This window comes from Pan troglodytes, chromosome 13, assembly GCF_028858775.2.
Source record: "Pan troglodytes isolate AG18354 chromosome 13, NHGRI_mPanTro3-v2.0_pri, whole genome shotgun sequence".
In the NCBI taxonomy this organism is placed as follows: Eukaryota; Metazoa; Chordata; class Mammalia; order Primates; family Hominidae; genus Pan; species Pan troglodytes.
Window position 1 is genome coordinate 41699662 of NC_072411.2, and position 24889 is coordinate 41724550.

General features: G+C 39.0%; 1 pseudogene; it reads left to right on the plus strand.

Annotated features, from left to right (window-relative positions):
* Positions 1–24259, plus strand: LOC100608358 (small ribosomal subunit protein mS40-like; annotated as a pseudogene).
* The last annotated feature ends 630 nt before the right edge of the window (positions 24260–24889 follow it).

Consider the following 24889-nt stretch of genomic DNA (forward strand, 5'->3'; position numbering starts at 1 on the left):
ATGCCTGGAGATAGTCCTAGGCATAGAGTGGAGAAGGCCCAATTTTACCACAGGCTCTGCACAGAAGAGTGGGGCAGCTCTCAGGCTGCTGATCTGGGTGAGTGAGTGCTCTGAGTTCCTGGACATCTTCCATGTGTGAAGCAGAGAAGGCCTTGCTTCAACACAAACTCTGCACAGGAAGGGTGGGGAGGCTCAGGCTTCTGGTCCAGTTTAGTGGGTTGTCCAAATAGTTGGAGACATACCTGAGCATGCAGTAGTGAGGGCCCCATTGTGCCCAATCTCTCTGTTCAGGAAGGGTAGGGCAGCTCAGGCTGCCAATCTAGGCAAACAGGTACTCCAGGTTTCTGGAGATCTGTCTAGGAATGGAGCAGAAAGGACCTGGGTATACCATAGTCTCTTCACAGAAAGGGCCTGGGTATACCATAGTCTCTTCACAGAAAGGGCAGGGCAGTTTGGGCTGCTTATCCAGGAGAGTGGGTGCTCCAAATGCCTGGAGGTCTGCTGGGGTGTGGAGCAGAGAGGGCTCCCTTCACTCAGGTCTCTGCATAGGAGGTGTAGGACAGCTCAGGCTGCCAATCTGGGTGAACAGGTGCTTTGGATGCTTGGAAATCTGCCTAGATATGGAGCACAGATCACCACTGCACTACAATCTTCCCAGGAAGGGTGGAGCAGCTCAGACTGCTGAACCACGTGAGCAGGTGCTGCAGATGTCTGGAGATCCCTGTGTGTGGAGTAGAGTGGCCCACTGCACCACAATCTATGGAAGGGTGAGGTGACTCAGGCTTCTGTTCCAGGAAAGTATGTGCTGTGAATGTCTGGCTTTCTGCACTGTCAGAGTGCACTCTGCTGCACCACTTCTCAGGGGATTGGGCTAGGGCACCCAGCAATGAAACACACAGACCAGTTTCAGCTCATCCATTTGGCTCTGGCTGCAAGTCTCATTACTCAAGAGAAACTGCAGCTGTAGCAGCTCTCCTGTAGCCCCAGGACTGTGATTGGGGAGAGCACAATTCCAGCACTTACTGTTGTGCCTTCCACAATACTAGCTATGGAAATATCTACCCCATTCCAGAGTACGTGCTCCAGTCTCTGGCCCGAGACTAAAATATCTATATGGCCATGCTGTCAAGTCACCAAAAATGACAGATCTTGCATGTGCCCAGATTAAAAATTGCATGCTGCTCTGCATCTCAGGTCTAGAATGTCTGCAGCTTTTCCCAGTTTCTTTTCCTTACAGTATCTCCATGCCTCTTCCCAAGTTAACTCCAGTGCTTGGGAGAAACAGAGTGTTCTCCTTTGTCCTGGGTTGCTCAGATCTCCAGCGGAGAGGTGAGTCACAGAGGGAGGCTCTCTGCCTCTCTCATACACTGGTGCTTCACTCACTTTCATCCGCCAGCCACCATCATGGGGGCTATTTGACCTCATTCTCTTCCTCAGTATCTAGGTTATCCTTCATAATTCTGGTGAATTTTCATTTTCCTTCTCCAATTAAAGCTCACAGCGTTGACCTTTTACATACTGTCTTGCTGTTTCCAAGTAGCTGAGGCATGTTAAAAGCGTCTAATCTGTCATCTGTCAACATACTCCCCAACTCTTCAATTACAGAGTTAGTCTTCAATTACAGGGTTGATCTTTCAGTCATGTCTTACCTCCACAAAGAATCATCTCTTTAAACTGTCAGGTGGAGTCTGATAAAGACGGAAACTGACTATATGTATGCAGAAATCTAGAATTAGAGCTGGAAATTACAGCCTATCAACTGTTTTTTTTTTATTGTTTGTTGTTTCTTAATTATAATTATTACTTTTTATTCATTTAGTTTTATTATACTTTAAGTTCTGGGATACATGTGCAGAACGTGCAGGTTTGTTACATAGGTATATATGTGCCATGGTGGCTTGCTGCAACCATCAACCCATCATCTAGGTATTAAGCCCCACATGCATTAGGTATTTGTCTTAATGCTCTCCCTCCCCTTGCTCTGACCCCATGACAAGCCCTGGTGTGTGATGTTCCCCTCCTTGTATCCATGTGTTCTCATTTCACCTCCCACTTATGAGAACATGTGGTGTTTGGTTTTCTGTTCCTGTGTAAGTTTTCTGAGAATGATGGTTTCCAACTCCATCCATGCCCCTGTAAAGGACATGAACTCATCCTTCTTTATGGCTGCATAGTATTCCATGGTATATATGTGCCACATTTTCTTTATCCAGTCTATCATTGACTGGCATTTTGGTTGGTTTCAAGTCTTTGCTATTGTAAATAGTGCTGCAATCAACATACATGTGCCTGTGTCTTTGTAGTAGAATGATTTATAATCCTTTTGGTGTATACCCAGTAATGGTATTGCTGGGTCAAATGGTATCTCTGGTTCTAGATCCTTGAGGAATCGCCACGCTGTCTTCCACAATGGTTGAACTAATTTACACTCCCACCAACAGTGTAAAAGCATTCCTGTTTCTCCACATCCTCTCCAGCATCTGTTGTTTCCTGACTTTTTAATGATTGCCATTCTAACTGGAGTGAGATGGTATCTCATTGTGGTTATGATTTCCATTTATCTAATGACCAGTGATGATAAGCTTTTTTTATATGTTTATTGGCTGCATAAATGTCTTCTTTTGAGAAGTGTCTGTTCGTATCCTTTGCCCACTTTTTGATAGTGTTTTTTGTTTATTTCTTGTAAATTTGTTTGAGTTCCATGTAGATTCTGAATATCAGCCCTTTGTCAATAGATAGATTGCAAAATTTTTCTCCCATTCTGTAGGTTGCCTGTTCACTCTGATGACAGTTTCTTTCTTTTACTGTGCAGAAGCACTTTAGTTTAATTAGATCTGATTTGTCAGTTTTGGCTTTGTTGCCATTGCTTTTGGCGTTTTAGTCATGAAGTCTTTGCCCATGCCTATGTCCTGAATGGTATTGCTTAGGTTTTTTCTAGGGTTTTTATGATTTTAGGTTTTGTTTAAGTCTTTAATCCATCTTGAGTTAATTTTTCTATAAGGTGTGAGGAAGGGATCCAGTTTCAATTTTCTGCATATGGCTAGCCAGATTTCCCAGCACCATTTATTGAATAGGGAATCCTTTCCCCATTTCTTGTTTTTGTCAAGTTTGTCAAAGATCAGATGGTTGTAGATGTGTGGCATTATTCCTGAGGCCTCTGTTCTGTTCCATTGATCTATATACCTGTTTTGGTACCAGTACCATGCTGTTTTGGTTACTGTAGGCTTGTAGTATAGTTTGAACTCAGGTGGCGTGATGCCTCCAGCTTTGTTTTTTTTTTTGCTTAGGATTGTCTTGGAAATATGGACTTTTTTTGGTTCCATATGAAATTTAAAGTAGTTTTTTCTAATTCTGTGAAGAAAGTCAATGGTAGCTTGATGGGAATAACATTGAATCTATAAATTACTTTGGGCAGTAGGCCATTTTCACAATATTGATCTTCCTATCCATGAGCATGGAATATTTTTTCAGTTGTTTGTGTCCTCTCTTATTTCCTTGAGCAGTAGTTTGTAGTTCTCCTTGCAAAGGTCCTTCACATTCCTTGTAAGTTGTATTCCAAGGTATGTTATTCTCTTTGTAGCAATTGTGAATGGGAGTTCACTCATGATTTGGCTCTCCATTAGTGTATTGATGTACAGGAATGCTTGTGATTTTTTGTACATTGATTTTTTATCCTGGGGTTTTGCTGAAGTTACGGATCAGCTTAAGGAGTTTTGGAGCTGAGAAGATGAGGTTTTTTAAATATACAATCATGTCGTCTACAAACAGAGACAATTTGACTTCCTCTCTTCCTATTTGAATACACTTTATTTTTTTCTCTTGCCTGATTGCCTTGGCCAGAACTTCCAATACTATGTTGAATAGGAGTGGTGGGAGAGGGCACCCTTGTCTTGTGCCTGTTTTCAAAGAAAATGCTTCCAGCTTTTGTTTATTCAGTATGATACTGGCTGTGGGTTTGTCATAAATGCCTCTTATTATTTTGAGATGTGTTCCGTCAATACGGGGGCCTGACTGTTAGAAGGAAAGCCAACAAATAGAAAGCAATAACGTCAACATCAACAAAAAGGGCACCCACACAAAAACCTCATGCAAATGTCATCAACATCAAAGATCAAAGGCAGATAAATCCATGAAGATGAGGAAAAACCAGCACAAAAAATGCTAAAAATTCCCAAAACCAGGATGCCTCTTCTCCTCCAAATGATCACAGCTCATCTCCAGGAAGGGCACAAAACTGAACAGAGAGTGAGATTAAGGAATTGACAGAAGTAGTCTTCAGAAAGGGGGTAATAACAAACTCTTCTGAGTTAAAGGAGCATGTTCTAACCGAAGACAAGGAAGTTAAGAATCTTGATAAAAGGTTACAGGAACTGCTAACTAGAATAACCTGTTTAGAGAAGAATATAAATGACCTGATGGAGATGAAAAACACAGAAAGAGAACTTTATGAAGCATACACAAGTATCAATAGCCAAATCAATCAGGTGGAAGAAAGGATATCAGAAATTGAAGACCAACTTAATGAAATAAAGCATGAAGACAAGATTAGAGAAAAAAATTGAGATGAATGGACAAAGCCTCCAAGAAATATGGGACTATGTGAAAAGACCAAACCTACAATAGATTGGTGTACCTGAAAGTGACAGTGAGAAGGTTACCAAGTTGGAAAACACACTTCAGGATATTTCCCAGGAGAACTTCCCCAACCTAGCAAGACAGGCCAACATTCAAATTTAGGAAATACAAAGAATATACAAAGATACTCCTCGAGAAGAGCAACCCCAAGACACATAATCGACAGATTCTCCAAGGTTGAAATGGAAGAGAAAAATTTAAGGGTACTTAGATAGAAAAGTCAGGTTACCTACAAAGGGAAGCTCAGCAGACTAACAGTGGATCTCTCTGCAGAAACCCTACAAGCCAGAAGAGAGTGGGTGCCAATATTCAACATTCTAAAAGAAAATAATTTTCAACCCAGAATTTCATATCCAGCTAAACTAAGCTTCATAAGTGAAGGAGAAATAAAATCCTTTACAGACAAGCAAATGCTGAGAGATTTTGTCATCACCAGGACTGCCTTACAAGAGCTCCTGAAGGAAGCACTAAATGTGGAAAGAAAAAACCAGTACCAGCCACTGCAAAAACATACCAAAATATAAAAGACCAACGATACTATGAAGAAACTGCATCAACTAATGTGCAAAATAACCAACCAGCATCATGATGACAGGGTCAAATTCACACATAACAATGTTAACCTTAAATGTAAATGGGCTAAATGCCCCAATTAAAAAACACAGACTGGCAAATTGGGTCTTGATAAAGAGTCAAGACCTATCTGTGTGCTATATTCAGAAGACCCATCTCACGTACAAAGACACACATAGGCTCAAAATAAAAGGATGGAGGCAGATTTACCAAGCAAATGGAAAGCAAAAAAAAAAAAAAAAAAAAAAAAAAAAGCAGGGGTTGCAATCCTAGTCTCTGATAAAACAGACTTTAAACCAATAAAGATCAAAAAAAGACAAAGAAGGGCATTACATAATCAATGCAACCTAACCAGGGGATCAATGCAACAAGAAGAGCTAACTGTCCTAAATATATGTGCACCCAATATACGAGCACCCAGATTCATAAAGCAAGTTCCTAGAGACCTACAAAGAGACTTAGACTCAGACACAATAATAATGGGAGACTTTAACACCCTACTGTCAATATTAGACAGATCAACGAGACAGAAAATTAACAAAGATATTCAGGACTTGAACTCAGCTCTGGACCAAGCAGACCTAATAGACATCTACAGAATTCTGCACCCCAAAACAACAGAATATACATTCTACTCAGCACCACATAGGACTTATTCCAAAATCTACCACATAATTGGAAGCAAAACACTCCTCAGCACATGCAAAAGAACGGAAATCATAAAAAACAGTCTCTCAGAGCACAGTGCAATGAAATTAGCACTCAGGTTTAAGAAACTCACTCAAAACCGCACAACTACGTGGAAACAGAAAAACCTGCTCCTGAATGACTACTGGGTAAATAATGAAATTCAGGCCAGAAATAAATAAGTTCTTTGAAGCCAATGAGAACAAAGACACAACGTAACAGAATCTCTGGGGCACAGCTAAAGCAGTGTTTAGAAGGAAATTTATAGCACTAAATGCCCACATCAGAAAGTGGGAAAGGCCTAAAATTGACACCCTCACATCACAATTAAAAGAACTAAAGAATCAAGAACAAACAAATTAAAAAGCTAGCAGAAGACAATAAATAGCTAAGACAAGAATAACTAAAATTGAAGGAGATAGAGACATGAAAACCCCTTCAAAATATCAATGAATCCAGGAGCTGGTTTTTTGAAAAGATTAACAAAATAGGTAGACCGCTAGCAAGACTAATAAAGAAGAAAAGAGAGAAGAATCAAATAAACACAATAAAAATTGATAAAGGGGATATCACCACCGATCCCACAGAAATACAAACTACCATCAGAGAATACTATAAACACCTCTATGCAAATAAACTAGAAAATCTAGAAGAAATGGATAAATTCCCAGACACATACAGCCTCCCAAGACTAAACCAGGAAGAAGTCGAATCCCTGAATAGACCAATAACAAGTTCTGAAATTGAGGCGTATTTAACAGCCTACCAACAAAAAAAGCCCAGGACCAGACGGATTCACAGCCAAATTCTACCAGAGGTACAAAGAGGAGCTGGTACCATTCCTTCTGAAACTATTCTAAACAATAGAAAAAGAGGGACTCCTCCTTAACTCACTTTATGAGGCCAGCATCATCCTGATACCAAAACCTGGCTGAGACACAACAAAAAAAGAAAATTTCAGGCCAGTATCCCTGATGAACATTGATGCGAAAATCCTTAATAAAATACTGGCAAACCGAATCCAGCAGCACATCAAACAGCTTATCCACGACGATCAAGTTGGCTTCATCCCTGGGATGCAAGGCTGGTTCAACATATGCAAATCAATAAACATAATCCATCACATAAACAGAACCAATGACAAAAACCACATGATTATCTCAATAGATGCAGAAAAGGCCTTCGATAAAATTCAGCACACTTCATGCTAAAAACTTTTTTTTTCAAGTAAAGTTTTATTGGAACATAGCAATATCTTTTTATGTTCATGTTGTCTGTGCTTACATTTGCACTGCAACAGCACAATTGAGTGTACTTGTGACAGAGAACATGTAGACCTCAATATTTGCTATCTTTTCCTTTATAGCAAATGTTTGCCAACCCTTGCTCTTGATAATCCAAGATCCTCATCACAGAATATGAGAAGGGATCATTTTCTTTAGCAGGAGGTCTACTAAAATTAGAATTTACAGAACAAATGGAGCATACAGTAATTTCTTCTTATCCACTGTTTTGCTTTCCTCAGTTTTAGTTACCTGGTCAACTATGGTCCAAAAATATTAAAAGTGTCATTCCAGAAATAAGGAATTCATAAATTTTAAAATGCAAGCCATTCTGAGTGGCATGATGAAATCTTGCATTGTCCCAATCCATTCTGCCCAGGACATGAATCATCTCTTTGTCCATTGTATTCATGCCAGACACACTACCTGCTAGTTAGTCACTTAATAGCCATCTCTGTTATCAGATGGTAAAAAACACAGAATATATAGAGTTCAATATTATCCACAGGTTCAAGCAAACACTGTGGGTCTTGGAATGTATCCCCTGTGGATAAGGGGGACTACTGTATGCACATCAGGTGCCATGAAAATATTCGAAGGAATGGATGTTTTCACAGTAGCTGCAGTATAACTTAGTTTTCAACTCCTATTTTGAATGTCCTATGCTACTTCTCAGGATGGAACTATGATCTTCCTGTAGTCAGTACTTACCAAAATATTTACATTAATTAACATGTATAAACATTTTAATAATAGTATGGCGTGCTTATACTCTAAATCAATTTATGACACATATGGATTATATTGAATTATTACAAAAGAACACTCAAAGAGTTAAATGAAACTGCACTTTTAAAAATAGAAGTTGTTGCTAAACATTGAATAATACAGGAAAATAAAACTGGAAAGCTTGGTATGTGCAGACTTCTTGGTCAAAAGGTATAGTAACATTATAATATATTTAATTACCAAATATGTCATGCAGATAAAAAGACACAGTCAAACAAATGCTCATATACTTGTATACATCATTTTCTTCAGGTTTATTTTTTAATAAATATTTCAGGTACAGATAAGTTCTTATATATATTTATATATATAAATATTTATAAATATTTTTAATAAATATTTCAGGTACAGATAAGGTCTTATATATTTTCATGCATTTTTTTTATTTTTGCTATACATATATATCCATTAACAATACATAACATTATCTTCAAGTCTTAAAATTATATAAATGGTGCCATGCTTTATGTCTTTCCTTACAAATGTCTTAAATGTTATTCCCTTAAATTTATTCACATTGACAAATATAGATCTAATTTATTTATTTTATCTGATGTATGGTCTAGGGTCTTTTGACCAGTATTAATAATAGCTTACGATTATTATATGTTCACTATGTATCGGATTATAATCTGAATCCTATATTAACCTTTGAATCTTGACAACAAAAACATGAGGTCAGTACAATTTTATTCCCATTTTACAAATGAGGGAATAAAATCAGAGAACTACGCTGTGTTCAAAGTGACAGAGTCAACTTCAAACAAAGTCTGCCTCAAAAAAAAAAAAAAAATCACTTTTAATTACTCTGCCAAAGTTGGCTGCTTTAAGCACAATTTAATTAGTTCTGCTGTTGGTGGGTATTTAGGTTATGATATTTGCCATTATAGACAATATTTTAATAAACATGTTTGAGCATGTCTTCTTTTGCCAATGTGAAATTTCCTTTAGTTTTACAGTAGTGAAATTGCTGAGTTGTAAGGTATGTGCATCTTCAACTTTATTAGGTATTGACACATGTGCTTTCTCAGGTAGTACACTTAAAATTACATCAATATATAAGCAAATGTAGTTGGTATTTGCAGATTTAATTTTTTTTCCTTCAGTATCATGAATTGAAAGTGATAGCTCCTGGATTTTTAAGTTGTTATTTCTTTAATTAGTAGTGAGTTTGGGCAACTCTTCAGATGTTTATTCATCATTCAGTATTTCTACTTCTACATGTTGGTTGGTCTCTAAAAAACACATTATAAACACTATTTTTAACTTATTAGGTAATAAGTCCATTTCCTAATTCTGTACTTTGCTTTAGTTTGATCATGCATTTAGTTCAAGAGAAATTTTGAATTTGAATATATTCTCATTTATCAATTTTTTTACTATGATTTCATGTCTTATTTTTTAAAAACGTTCCCCTTCCATAAATTTTAATTATTTTCTTTTAAATGTTTGAAGTCATGTTTTTGAGGCTGGGCATGGTGGCTTATGCCTGTAATCTCAGCATTTTGGGAGGCTGAGTTGGCAGCATCACTTGTTGCCAGAAGTTCGAGACCAGCCTAGGCAACATAGTGAGATGCTGTGTCTAAAAAAAAAAAAAAAATTAAAATTAAATATGAAAAATAGCCAATTCTGGTGGCATGTACCTATAGTTCCAGATACTTGGGAGGCTGAGACAGGAAGCTCCCTTGAGCCCAAGAGGTCGAGGCTGCAGTGAGCCACAATCACACCACTACATTTCAGCTTGGGTGACACAGCGAGACCTTGTCTCTTAAAATAATAATAATAATAAAGTTATATTTTTCACATTTAAATTTTCATCCACCTGTATTTGATTTTTTACTATGTCATGAAGTGTAGCTCTAATTCCTTATTTTAAAATGTGGGATGAGGCTGGGCACTGTTGGCTCACGCCTGTAATCCCAGCAATATGGGGGGCCGAGGTGGGTGGATCACCTAACGTCACGAATTTGAGAGCAGCTTGGCCAAAATGGTGAAGCCCTGTCTGTACTAAAAATACAAAATTAGCCGGGTGTGGTGGTGGGCACCTGTAATCCTAGCTACTTGGGAGGCTGAGGCAGGAGAATCTCTTAAACCCAGGAGGAGGAGGTTGTAGTGAGCAGAGATCATGCCATTGCACTCCAGTACTCCAGCCTGGAAGACAGATCAAGACTCCATCTAAAAAAAAAAAAAAAAAAAAATTGTGGGATGAGATCACTTCTTCAGTATAATTAGTTGATAAAGACATCCTTTGAATATTATTTTATATTCTCATTCATTGTGAATTAAAATATATGCTATGTCCTCTCAAAAACTCAGGTGTTGCCAATGTAATGGTATTAAAGGGTGGTCCTTTAAGAGGTGATTAGGCCATGAGGGCTCCTCCCTCATGAGTGGAATTAGGTGCCCTTACAAAATAACTTGGCAGAGGGAGCTTGTTTCCTTTTTTGTCCATGTGCTGTCTTACATGTGAGGACACAGCATCAAGGGCCATCTTGGAAGCACAGTCTGGACATTTGCCAGACAAAAAACTTGCTAGCACCTTTATCTTGGACTTTGCAGCCTCTAGAAGTGTGAGAAATAAATGGCTTTCTTCTAATAAATTGCCCATATTTACTCTACCTTTATAATTAGCCTTCATGTATGATAAGACAAACCTTCCTCATAAACGTCTTGGATATTCTTAAGCTCTGATATTTTATAAACATTTTTTAAAATCTTGCTAGGATATTAACTGGAGTCTCACTGAATTTGTAGAGTAATCATTGATATAGACCCTTCTCTTCCATGGTTATTGTATAACTATAAATTATTTAGTTATTCTATTATGATTTCCATGAATTTTTCTTTTTTTCCTAAAGATCTTACAGAGTTTCCTTGTTATTACATTTATATCTAGCATAATATAATTTTTTTAATTTTTTGTTATAAATGATATATTTAAGATGTATTTAGATGGTGTTTACTAATGTGGAGGCTATTGAGGTACACCACTCAAATATCCCTTCAGGAATGAACCTATTGCATATGGTTAAGTCATTTAACTGTCTTAAGCTGCTAAACTTTGGGGATCTATTATGGTATTTGAGACATATATACATTTTCTCTGGTCAGCTCTCAGTTGCTCACTGAACATGATAGGGATTTAGGGCCTGGTGACTACCCTATGCAATACTCTTCTTTGAATTACTTACCCAGGAACATCCTATTGGGCCACCTAAGGCTTTTATTCATTGCTGTACCACAGTTTAATGCTCTTCCCTCCTGTTTTTTCAATTGAAATTTTTTTCATAAAGATATTGTTTAACTTAAAATATTAACAAATGTATAATATAAAAAGCTTCTATTCTACTACTTAAATAATCTGCTACCTTTCCTAATCACCACTTCTATTATCAAAATGCATGATATAATGTGCTTTTTTTATATCCTAGGATTCAATTTGTCATGCTAGCTTTCACCAGAGGGAATGTAAGCTTCCATGAACCATTGTCAAAAAGCGTCTGACTACATCACTGTCTCGGGTGCAACTTGTTTTCTCCAACCCAGAATACATTTTTATATTCAGTTGGAACAAATATAATCTGCCAAAGAACTTGATTTTATGTTGTTACTGAAACATAGGGAACTTAAAGGAAAATACATGCACAGATCATTAAAATGCACACATAAATTTTCATATTGTCAAATAGAAAAATAATAAAGGTTAATTAATCCAGGTGATAAAAATCTTGCAGCAAAAATTCAGTTTGCATCCAATTTACTGGTTCAAACATTTGTTACTACATATGGTTTTAGATATTTCAAGATATTTGATTTGATATTTACACCTGACAGTGTGTGACTCTTCCACACGGCTGTTTTTTTTTTATTATACATAGTATTTAAGTTATATAGTAACAGTGGTAGAAGTTTTCATTTCAAGTGCTAAGAATACATTCTTTTACATATACATACATATATACACACATGCATACACACACACACACTCACACAGAAACACAAACTCACACAAGTTTTAAAGGTTAGAATAAGCCTTCAAGACCAAAAAATAATAGCCCTGATTATCAGCCTATATACATATTGAGGAGATATGGTACCAAAATACAGAATTTTTTATGTAGGCTATTCTATGTAAAGGACATAATTTTTAACTCTATTCCTCATATTTTTGACAGAGATGACAAAAACTAATTCAGATTTGTTCCGATTCCTACAAATCAGTTACTAATACCTAACTTTATCACCCTCTTCTTGCTTTCTATCTCTTGGAGAAGCAAGTATGATTAATATTACTCTTGTTTAGATTATCCAAAGAGTAAGAGGCTCAAGTTTGTGTGGAAAGTCTATAGAAATGGTAAAATAAACAGAGAAGCTGAGATTGTCTGGTCAGGGCCTAGAGATAAATGCAGCACCTTCCCAACAGAATAATATTTTCTGTTTTTTTGTTTGTCTTCTTGGTTCCATGCCCAGAGACAAAAAGACTTGACAGTCTTTGACCATGCAGCAATGGCAAGAAAAGTGTTTGAAAAGAGCCATACAGTTAGCAGAAACATGACCAAAAAACTAAAAAAAAAAAGAAAAAAAAAAGAAAAAGTAACGTCTTTAAGGTCTCAATAAAATAGCCCATCCAAACTGGCAGATAGGTTTGGATTACTTATGACACAAATGTTGAAGAACGAATTTCTTTTGGAAAAATGCCTATGCAGAATTCAACCCCCATGTGCTTAGTAATTGGGACCTTCATAACAAGGAAATTAGCCTCCCAATTCTTAAATATAAGACATCAGGGGAAGTGCCTCAGCAGGAGATGATATGTATCATATATATCAAAAGGGATAGATAGGTAGATGGCTCAATGATAGCTAGCTACAGGTCTCTGTTTCTTTACTGAAAAATATAATTCCAACTCAACATATTTCTTGGAAAAACAAAAATTATCAAACTTCAGACATCTCAAGTTATATAATGTGAAACACTCTTCTTTGCTTGATGGCTATTGAAGAAATATTTGTACCAGATATTTTACGATGAGTAAGTGACAAAATGGCAGTTTAAGGGCTAGCCACTCTTTATACAGAAATTTACACAAACAAATGAATCCAAGTTGATTTACATAAAGAATGGATTGGTATTGCAAGGGTCAAGACCAACTTCAAATTTAACCAGGCAAAGCATTAGTTTCTGATTTCTTTTGTAGAGCCTTGACTTTTCTATGGTGACAGAAGATGGAGATCTTGGGAGAAGCAGCTTGCATTGCTTCACAAATGAGTCATTCATACTGCAACAAGTATCTCTTCACTTAATGGCAATAATTCATCTCTGCTTTAAATGACAATAGTTGAGATTATTATGTTTGTTTTTAGCAAACCCATAAAGAAGAAAAATTAAACCCAAAGAGTAAATGGAGCAAAGATCATAACTGAAATGAAATTTTAAAGAGGTGGGCAGGATTAGAAGGACAGTGTTTTTGCATATAGTCCCTTCCAATATGACCCTGAATAAATACAAACAATAGCTGAAATTGAGTTTGAACCTATGTGGATAATAACCATGGAAAAGGGGATTTTCTCACAGGTTGTCTCCAGATGCTCTTATTTGTAAGTGGTATGGCCCAGTGCTACAGAATTTGCTATTGGAATCTGACGTATGTACAAATGTCTTACATAAAATTGATTAGTTAAATCAGGATATATGGAAGATGCTAACTACTTTCCTGGCTCTGTTTTGATACATTCTTGGTAATGCGTTGCCTAACAAATGCTTCAGAGTAATGTTAACAGTCATGTAACTCATTTTTTGTGATATATAATAAAGTTCTAACTTTAAGCAATACATTTTATAGTTATATTTTTGATGATTAATTAAATAGAATCTTTAATAACATCCATTTTTCCTAGGCACATTTTTGCCTTTTTCTTCATTAGCATGTGATGTATAGTATTTACACTAAATTAATATGTAGCAAAAAGGATGTATTTATTCATAAACACATTTTTAATAACACATATAATGTTTGGCTTTGGATCTATTGCATATTAAGAAGATAGGCTATTATTTAATTATGCTAAAATTATACATAGCCAAAAAAGTTTCCAATGTCCAATCTTTAAATGTATTTCACTTTATATTTTAAAGTAATCAACTGACTAATCTGATTATATTGTACCCTTTTCTAGATAAAATTATGGAAGAAACTTCAACATATTAATTGCAAGTACTGTTCCATAAAAATACTTTGCATGTATTTATTTGTATTGCTATGTTGTCATGTTCATATCTAATAGCATTCTGTCTTTTTTTTTTTGAGACAGAGTCTCGCTCTGTCACCCAGGCTGGAGTGCAGTGGCGCAATCTCAGCTCACTGTGAGCTCCACCTCCCGGGTTCATGCCATTCTCCTGCCTCAGCCTCCTGAGTAGCTGGGACCACAGGCGCCTGTCACCATGCCCAGCTAATTGTTTGTATTTTAAGTAGAGATGAGGTTTCACCATGTTAGCCAGGATGGTCTCGATCTCCTGACCTCATGATCTGCCCACCTCGGCCTCCCAAAGTGCTGGGATTACAGGCATGAGCCACAGCACCTGGCCATAGCATTCTCTTTACTTGCGCAGTGTAGCCTATCTACTCTTGTTTAACCCATGTTCATTTCGCCAGAAATTTCTCCTTTTATCATCAATGTTTTACCATCCATTTGATCATTCCTATTAGCATACAAATATACTATCCTTTCTCCTTAAAAAAAAAAAAAATTATGCCAGGCATGGTGGTTTACACCTGTAATCTCAGCTCTTTGGTAGGCTGGGGCTGGGGGATTCCTCGAGGCCAGGAATTTGAGACCAACCTGGGCAACAAAATGAGATCCTTGTCTCTACAAAAAACAAACAAACAAACAAAAAAGCAAACCAAAGTTGTTCAGACTTCACTGTCCCTACCAACTACTTCTTATTCTGTTTCTCTTTATAGCAAAATACCTAGAAAGAGATATTTTATTTCCTTTGCTCAAACATGCTTGTATAACTACTCTGATTATGTTTTATATCTCATCACCCCATTAGGAATACTGCCATCATTTTCACCATCGAAGTGATCAAAGCCAATTTATTTGACCTGTAGCAGCATTTTAAGTAGTTGATCATACCCTTTCTCCTTTATATACTTTTCCATTTGTCTTCCAACTATTCCCCTTTGGTATTCCTTCTACCTCAATGGTCATTCCATCATTGGCTTCTTTGCTGATTCTCCTCCCCAGTCCCTAAATTCAAGTATCAATCTTTAGTGCTCTTCTCTTCTTTATTTATACTCATTCTCTTGGAGGTATCATCTATTCTCATATATTTAAACATTAGTATATGCCAAAGACTTCTAAAATGATATTTCTCACCCATAATTCTCTACCAGATTGAATTTCTGTAAATCCCATTGTCTACTTCTCATCTCTGCTGGATGTCTAATAGACATACTTCAACATACTTCAAAATGAATTCTTTTTTTTTTTTTTTTTTTTTGAGATGGAGTCTCACTCTGTTGCCTAGGCTGGAGTGCAGTGGCTCAATCTCGGCTCACTGCGACCTCCACTTCCTCGGTTCAAGCGATTCTCCTGCCTCAGCCTCCTAAGTAGCTGGGGTTACAGGCACACACCACCACACCTGGCTATTTTTTGTATTTTTAGTAAAGATGGTTTCACTATGTTGGTCAGGCTGGTTTCGAACTCCTGGCCTCGTGATCCGCCCACCTCGGCCTCCCAAAGTGCTGGGATTACAGGCATGAGCCACTGTGCCCAGCTCAAAATGAATTCATAATAACCCCTTCCAAAATCTGTTCCAACCATAGTCCCCCCACCCAAACCATTTTTCCAGTACTCAAGCAAAGATCATTGGAGTCATCCCTGAGTCATCATTTTCTCTAACAATCCCACACCCAGTCTTCAGAAAATTCTGTTGTTTAAAATCCAAATATTTCTAGCACTTCCACTGCTACTTTCAAAATTTATTTCCAAGATTACTACAATGTCATCTCAACTGACCCATGTACTTATATTTTTGTTTATTAGTGTCTATTCTCAATACAAGAGCCAGATTTTATTAGGAAACACTCTCAGAATCCATACCTATGGTGGCTGGGAGGAGGGAAGGAAGCATTTTTGGGCAAAAGGTGAAGCTGGGCTGTAATTGAGTTTCAGAAAAGGTCAATGAACCCTGAAGGAATCTTTGAAGCTATAATGGCTCTTTTAAATTGTTCCATGGTTGTGGATCACCTGAGGTCAAGGTCGGGAGTTCGAGATGAGCCTGACCAACATGGAGAAACTCCATCTCTACTAAAAATACAAAGCTAGCCCGGCATGGTGGCTCATTCCTGTAATCCCAGCTACTTGGGAGGCTGAGGCAGGAGAATCGCTTGAACCCAGGAGGCGGAGGTTGTGGTGAGCCAAGATCACTCCATTGCATTCCAGCCTGGGCAACAAGAGCAAAACTCTGTCTCAAAAAAAAAAAAAAATTGTCCCAAGGTTGTAAGGAGTGGCAAGGCTTTTATGGCTTTTATTTCCCTATCAACCATTTAACGCATATAGTCTGCCCCCAGAGACAGAGAGTTTGGGTGAATAGACTCTCTTCAGCCGGCAGCAAATAATAGGAACGCTTGATAGCTGAAAGCTACCAGGTAGCAGCACTGCCAGAACCATTTAATGCATATAGTCTGTCCCCAGAGACAGAGTAAGAGTTTGGGTGAATAGACTCTCTTCAGCTGAAAGCAAATAATAGGAATGCTTGATAGCTAAAAGCTACCAGGTAGCAGCACTGCCAGAGGCTGTAGAATAAGTCCTTTAATTCTGATAGACAGTGTAGTTGGAACATCACAGTATCCACTACACAACCAGTTGAAAATCACTGGTCCTTAAAGAAATCATTAGGGGGTTAATTAGGTGGCATTTATGTCTTAGTTCTTTTAAATTGAGAGTAGAATATTACTAGGGTAGTTGTCTCTCTGACAAAATATAAATTCCATCTCTTCCAGTGAGCTTTATACAAAACCAGAGAGACAGATACAACGAAGGTACAAGCATTAGGTAATATGCTCATTCCAAAGAGGGGAAATTGGCCAAAATAAAAGGTTCTATGGGCCCCATGCTGTATAGTCATTAAATCTTAAAGCTTCACAGTAATCACCTTTGAATCCATGTCCCACATCTGGGTCAAACTGATGTGAGAAGTTGGCTCCTAAAGCCTTGGGAAGCTCTGCCTCTCTGGGTTTGCAAGGTTCAGCTTCTGCAGCTGCTCCCACTGGCTGCTATTGGGTTCCTAAGGCTTTTCCAAGTGTAGGGTAGAAGATGTTGGTAGATCTACAGTTCTGGGGTCTGGAGTACTGTTGCCCCCTTCTCATAACTCCACTATGCAGTGCTCCAGTGGGGGCTCTGTGTAGGGTCTGCTCCCCCACATTTCCCCTGCACACTGCCCTAGTAGAGGTTTTCAATGAGGACTTTGCCCCTGCAGCAGGCCTCTGCCTGGAAATTCAGGCTTTTCTATACATCCTCTGAAATCTGGGCAGAAGCTACCAAGCCTTAACTCTTATACTCTGTGCACCCACAGTCTTAACACTACACAGAAGCTCCCAAGGCTTATGGCTTGCATTCTCTGCAGAAGCAGCTTGAGTTGTATCTGGTGCCCTTTGGGCTGATGCTAAAGCCAGAGCAGCTGGGATGTGGGGAGCAGTGTCTTGAGGCTGCACAGGGTAATGGGGCCCTGGTCTGGCCAACACAACTATTCTATTCTCCTAGACCTCCAGATCTATGATGGGAGGGGCTGCTGCAAATGTCTCCAAAATGCCTTCAAGGCCTTTTCTCCATTGTCTTGGCTATTAACACTTGGCTCCTTTTCACTTATGCAAATTTCTGCAGCCTGCTTAAATTGCCCCCTGGAAAATGGTGGGGTTTTTTTTCTACCACATGGCCAAGCTACAAATTTTCCAAACTTACACATTCTACTTCCCTTTTAAATATAAGTTTCAGTTTTAAGTCATTTATTTGCTCACACATATGAGCATAAGCTGTTGGAGCAGGCAGGCTACATCTTGAAAGCTTTGCTGCTTAGAAATCTCTTCTACCAGATACCCTAAATCGTAATTCTCAAGTTCAAAGTTCCACAGATCCCTAAGGCAAGGGAACAATGAACCTAAACCCTTTGCTAAGGCATAACAAAAGTGACCTTTGCTCCAGTTACCAATAAATTCCTCATTTGCATCTGAGACCTTCTCAGCCTTGCCTTAACCATCCATGTCACTATCAACATTTTGGTCACAGCCATACTACCAGTCTCAAGGAAGTTCTAAAATTTCCCTCCTCTTCCTGTCTTCTTCTGAGCCCTCGAAACTCTTACAACCTTTTCTTGTTACCCAATTCCAAAGTTGCTTCCACATTTTCAGGCATCTTTATACCAATGTCCTACTCCTTGACACCAATTTCCTGAATTAGTCTGGCCTCACATTGCTATAAAGTAAGGCCTGAAACTGGATAATGTAAAAGAAAAGAACTGTATTCAGCTCACAGTTCTGCAGGATGTACAGGAAACATGGTGGCATATGCTTGTGAGGAGGCCTCAAGGAACTTTTACTCATGGTTGAAGTCAAAATGGGAGCAGGCACTTTACATGGTTGAAGAAGGAGCAATAGAGAGTGAGGGGGAAGGTATCATTCACTCTTAAACAGACAAATCTCATGAGAATTCACTGTCACAAGAACAGCACCAAGGGGTCGGTGCTAAACCATTTCTGAGAAACCACCCCCATAATTTAATCACTTCCCACCTGTCCCCACCTCCAACACTGGGGATTACAATTTGACATGAGATTTGGTAGGGAAACAGATCCAAACCATACCAGCTATCTTGGACCTAACCAGTCTCAGCTAGTCTGAATACAGAGAAAACTTCTTACAGCAAATATCCAGTTTTTTAAAGATAAGCAGACTTAGTGTTGAGTAGAAATTCAGGTATGTCATGTAGTCATTACACTGGGTAACAAATTCCCCCTTTTCTTATATTCACTCCTTTAGAGGTTCAAACGAGCCAGGGTTCATCTTCTATAACTTCTTCCAGCTGAATTTAGATGTTGATATGTCCCCTGAGGAGGGAAATTCTTCTGTAGCTAGTCTTAGGTAGGTCTGGTTATCTCCTGGGTGTGAGCCTAGCCGTTTATATCACTGAGTAACTGTTTTCTGTAGTTTTATGGCCTCTATTTGTTTAGACACAAATAAGAGCGACAATTTAGGAGACAGGGCCCCAAAATCAAGAGAAGTATAATAGCAGCTAAAGGGCCTAGGAAGAATAAGAACTAAGTGAGATTAGGGATGGCTTATTTTATGTTTTTATATTCCTTGAGGGTCTGTGTCCTTTGGTTAATTGGTGGAACCACTTGGCCTGGTTGTAGATTATTTTAACATCTTTTTGAATTAATCCTGAATTATTTACCCAAGTACAAGAGGAAGACTTGGTGACTATATACACCTCACCTTGTTTTGACAAGTAATCAAGAGCCAGACAGTTACCAAGCACAATATTGGCTAATTAGACTAGGGAGAATTCAGGTAAGGGGATCATCGTTCACATCAGCTCGCATTTCCGTAATGTTGTGAGGTTGCAGAGGGTAACCTCATGGTAGGCAAACCTTCCCTGGGGTTTAGGAAACTGCCTGTTATCCTGGTGGAAGCTAGAATAAGCCTAATCACCCTTTTATTCCTTGGGCAAAAGGAGGACAGGAAACAAAGATTTTGACTTCTCTGGGGATTAGGTGCCATAGGGTGCAATCTCCTTGAGGTCATGTGTTTTCCAAACAGGGGTAGGCTCTGGATGCAACAAGGTTACTCCCAAAGCAAAAATGACAATACATATAAAAGGGCAAGTAAACTAAGTCCTGACAGAAAGTATATGCAGGCCCAGGGTTGAGGGTTTAATCCTCAAACACATCAATAATTTTAGATCTGAGAGTGGTTCAACTCAGTAGAAGGGATTTTCTTCCTTAGGTTCAAGCAGCTGCCATTAGCTGGGTATGTCCTATAAATGAAGACTGCAGTCTCCAGGTGGCATGTAGATGCCATTTTATTCCTAGACCCTCAGAAGTAGCGTTAGTAATGGAACATGTGAATGCTATTCCAATATTTCTTTGAATTGACTCAGGCAGCCTGAATCTGAAGACAATTTTTCTTCAGTAGCAACTTTACCATCTCATGTGCAATCTCAGTGTGGGTGGCAAAGTCTTTTACCCATCCTGAAAAAAGTGTCAGTGAGAACCAAGAGGTATTTAAAGGTTTTTAAGGCTCTGGGTGTATCTGTGAAATAAATTTACCAATCTTCCCCTAGGCGTTTATGTTGGTACTTCACCAGCTGAGAGCTCCCTTTTGCCTCCCTGACCCAACTCTGCTGGGTGCTTATTAGAATTTTTAACATAGCATGTGGGGAAAATCTCAACTAGCTCCTTGTCTAGCTTCCTGAACTTTGGGGCCATCATGCTCTTGAAAAGCCAGTTATGAAGGGCCTCATGACCAAAGTGAGTGCTAGAATGAGCTTCCCTAATGGCCTGTAATGTAACTTCTTTTGGGAATATAAGTTGTTCATGAGGACTTATTAGCTCTCCTGGATGATTCAGAATGTCAGGTATATTCCAATTTGGAGGTCTTTCTCCATTTTTTTGAAGAGTAAACCAGGGTTTTTTGTTTTGTTTTGCTTTAAAACAAGGAGGAGGATTCAAGAGGGAAAGCAAAAAGTGGCATTTGAAGGGTAACTTTCTTAAAGCTGCTTGTTTTGGCATTAGATTGGCTTTATTATTTTCTTTAATTACCTTAGTTTCCCCCTTCTGGTGGCCATGGCCATGAACTGTTGCCAGCTGGGCTAAATTTCTTACAGCTTGCAATAACTTTGTAACTGGAGAGCCTTGCCTGGAGATAGTCATTCTACTCCTGTTTCTCTTGTGAGGGTCTGGGTATGGTGGAGAGTTCAGATGGTTGGGGGTTCTCCAAAGGTTAACTTCTCTCTTTTCAAAGGAGGGCCATGGCTGCCATCAACCAAAGGCAGGGTGGCCAGCGTTTAGCAACTGGGTCCAACTGCATGAAAAAGTAGGATACTACGTGGGTCAGTGGGCCCAACCTTTAAGTTAGTACTCCTAAGGCTTTTCCCTTTTCATGAACATAAAGATAGAAAGATTTAGTTAAGTTGGGTAGGCTTAAAGCTGGGGCCCTTGTGAGCTAGGTTTTAAGTTTGGGGAATGCTTGGTTACATTTTTTCATTCATTTAAAAGGGTCTGTGCCCTTTTAATTGTTTTTATAGAGGATGGGCAATGAGGCCAAAGCTAGCAATTCAGAGGATGCCAAATCCTGCCATGCCCAGAAACCCTTGTAGTTGTTTCCAGGTCTTTGGTTGCTGTAGTTGGCATGTTACTTCCCATCTCCCTTGGAACTAACTTTGTTGTTCTTCTTCTAGGAGTAACTACAGATAGGTTACTTGTTGCTGAGATATTTGTGCTTTTGGCGGGAAATCTTAGAACTCCTTTCTCTCAGGAAGTTAAAGGCTAATGGGTATTTTGATCTCAAATTTTTTAGAAGGGCTGGCAACAAGGATGTTATCCACATACTGGAAGAGGATTCTTTGTTCAAGAGTCAGTTCATCTAGGCCTCTCCAAATATTGTGGGGGCTGGGTATAGGGTTTGAACTCTTGAGACGACATAGTCCACGTTAGCTGCTGGGGAATCCTGCCATTTTGTTGAGTAAGTATACCCCTGGGTGTGTTCAAAACAGAGTAGGTGGACCCTGTCCCAACCAAGGAGCCAAGAGGCTTGTCCCCTATGTCCAGTGTCAGTCAGGACACCTTGAAGGATACCTAGAGTGCCAATTGAGGAGCCCCTAGGACCTGTAGACTTTTTTTTTCTACTTAGACCATCTGCTACTGTGAAACACCTGGGTGGGACATTCACCCTTCCCCCTCCTTTCAGATGGGTCCCTTTTCCAGTGACCCTCTTCCTTACAGAAGGCACATTGGTTTGGTCCTAGTCTCTTCGGTCTTCGGAATCTTTTCTACTGGTTAGAGGACCAGCAGTAACTCACTGGAGCTGTGATTTTCCATGGATAGGTAACAACCAGTAGTTGGGCTTGCTTTTTGGCCTCTCTTTCTTCTTTATGCTCCTCCTCCCCTTCTTGGTTGTTGAACACCTTATTGCCTAGGTATATTAGTCTTAAGATGGGAGCATTGAGCTCTAATTTTACCTTTTGGAGTTTATAGCTAATGTCTGATGTCCTCTGGGAGACAAACAGATTTCAGAACTGCCTCTCTCCCTCTGCTGAATCAGGAGTAAGAGCAGTATACAACTTCATATTTTCCCCTCAACCTCTCTGGGAAGATATATAGTTTTGGGGGTTGTTGATTAATTTTTCTTAGCTTACTCCAATTAGTGGGTCTTTCTTCTGTGGCCTTATTCCCTTTAACATTAACGTTTCATCATGCCTGAATCTTGCCTTTTTCATTCCTGTCTCAGGATCCTAAAGGGGTCAAGGTCTGTCACAACCTCATTCTCTGGTCTCTTAACAGGATTTTTTATCTTGTCTCTGTGGGCTCTGTCCATTTCCTCCCTAGCACTTCTAATAACCAAGGATTTTTTTTTTTTAATTTTTCATCCAGTGAGGAGAATGTTCAAAAGGGACTGGACATCTGCTCAATTAGGGTTATAGGTCTGAAAAGTACTCTGAATGAGGTTTTGAATCCCCATGACTTTTTCCTAATCATCTAGAATGTGACTTCTAGTTGTAAATATCTGAAGTTGTGAAGAGAACATGTACAATAACCATCCCTCTTTCCCATTGGTGACCTGCCAGAGGTCATCATAGAGGAAGGCTGGTAAGATGCCTTGCACTGGGTACTGTCCGGGTTGACTATCTGAAAGGAATCAATGGGTGATTGGTGGCAATGAGGTGTGTTGCCTGCAGAAGCCACTGGGGATAAGGGAGCTGTAGGTCTAAGATTATAGAATTAAAAAACAAACCTCTTATAATTTTATTAAGAGTAAATTAATACCTTAGAAAAATCTTATTTTAACATAGATGACCAATCTTAGAAAGACTGTTATAGGTAATTTCTTTTTAATTGTAGACAATTAAATCACATACAAAATTTCTTTTCTAAATTTGTTTTCCCACAATCTTTATTAGGACTTAGACCATGAACAACATATTGATTTGTTTGTACTACTTCTTTTAAAATAATAAGTCATTTTACTTTAGGACAAAAATTTACCATATAAGATCTTCTCTCATACAAAATTATTTTCTTCTTTTTATAACCTTCCTTATCAAAAATATATCTCTCTATATATAATCCTTTTACTTCTCTGTCTCTCTCTCTCTGACTTACTGTTTTTAATCTTGTGTTATAAATAACTTTTAAATAATCTCCAAATTACAAAATTATATATATATATATATATATATATATTTTTTTTTTTTTTTCTCAATAAGAACACAACTTACCTGATCTGGGTTTAAGATGGTGATGCCCATATTAAACACCTACTGAGGCAGCTTCCTATCCTTTCTGTCTTCTGAAGTACAAATGGAGTTCAGGTTCCCCTCCAGACTCTTTCACCAAAGCTCCTTCTGAGAAAGATTCTTTGCCCCCAGTTCCCATTTCACTATATGAGAATGAACCCTGGAAATATCTGGAATCAGAAGAATACCAAGAACCATAGGGTTCTCGTCCCAACTGGGTGGACTATTGCCACTACAACAAGGGTGGTATACCCCCACAGCAGACTCAAAAGACATGTATACATAGGAAAAAAGTTGCTGGGAATCCCTGCCCCATCTGCCAAGATCACAAGTTGCATGTTGACTTTAGGAATGTTAAGCTCTTGGAACAGTTTGTCAGTGCCCACACGGGTATTATCTTCCATGCTCCATACACAGGAGTCTGTATGAAGCAGCACAAGATGTTGACCCATGCCATCCAGAAAGCCAGGGATCATGGTCTCCTCAGTTACCACATCTCCCAAGTTGAACCCCGGGACCTTGATTTTAGTGCCTCTCATGGAGCTATGAGTACTTCTCTGCCAGTCCCCACCCTGGTCTCAGGTGAACCATGGTATCTATGGTACAGCTGGAAACAGCCATCAGAGAAAGAACTGTCTCACCTTTGCCAGCTCTATCAGGATTATCTCGAAGAAGAGAGTGGCCCCCGCACCTGAGTCAATGCCCAAGATGCTCCCCACAACACCAGTGGAAGCCTCCTTCACTGAATAGACAGGCCCCTAGAGTGCTCTGGAGTCATAGACTGGGAAGAGAGGCTGGGCCCAGAGGCTCATACCTGTAATAAGAGCACCAGTCTGAGGTGGGAAGATTGCTTGAGCCCAGGAGTTCAAGACCAGCCTGGACAACAAGGCAAAACCCTGTCTCTACCAAAAATTACAAAAATTAGCATGGTGGCTTGTGCCTGTAGTCCCAGGTACTTGGGAGACTGAGGTGGGAGGATGGCTTGACCCCTAGAGATGAAAGTTATAGTGAGCCAAGATCATGCCACTGCACTCCAGCCTGGGTGACAGAGCAAGACCCCCTCAAAAAAAAAAAAGAAAAAAATGTTTAAGAAAAAAAAAATACTGGGAAGAGACCCAGAGGGAGTAGGAGATAATGCCTCGATTTGTATGATGGGATATCACCCAGAAGAGTTGTGTCTTTTATGGCCAAGGCAGATCCAGGAAAGAAATGAGTGTGCTGATAGGGATAAATCTGAAGCTGAGGGAGGGCAGTACAGAAGTGTATGGAAAACCCCAGCTCCTGTATATTGTAAATAGATGGGCTGGGCTAAACCTTTTGCTGTTGTTTCAGAATTCTGCTACCTCAGCTTTTCTACAGTTAAACTCTATCTCTAGTCAACAAAAATACCTCACAACTTACAGAAGTATA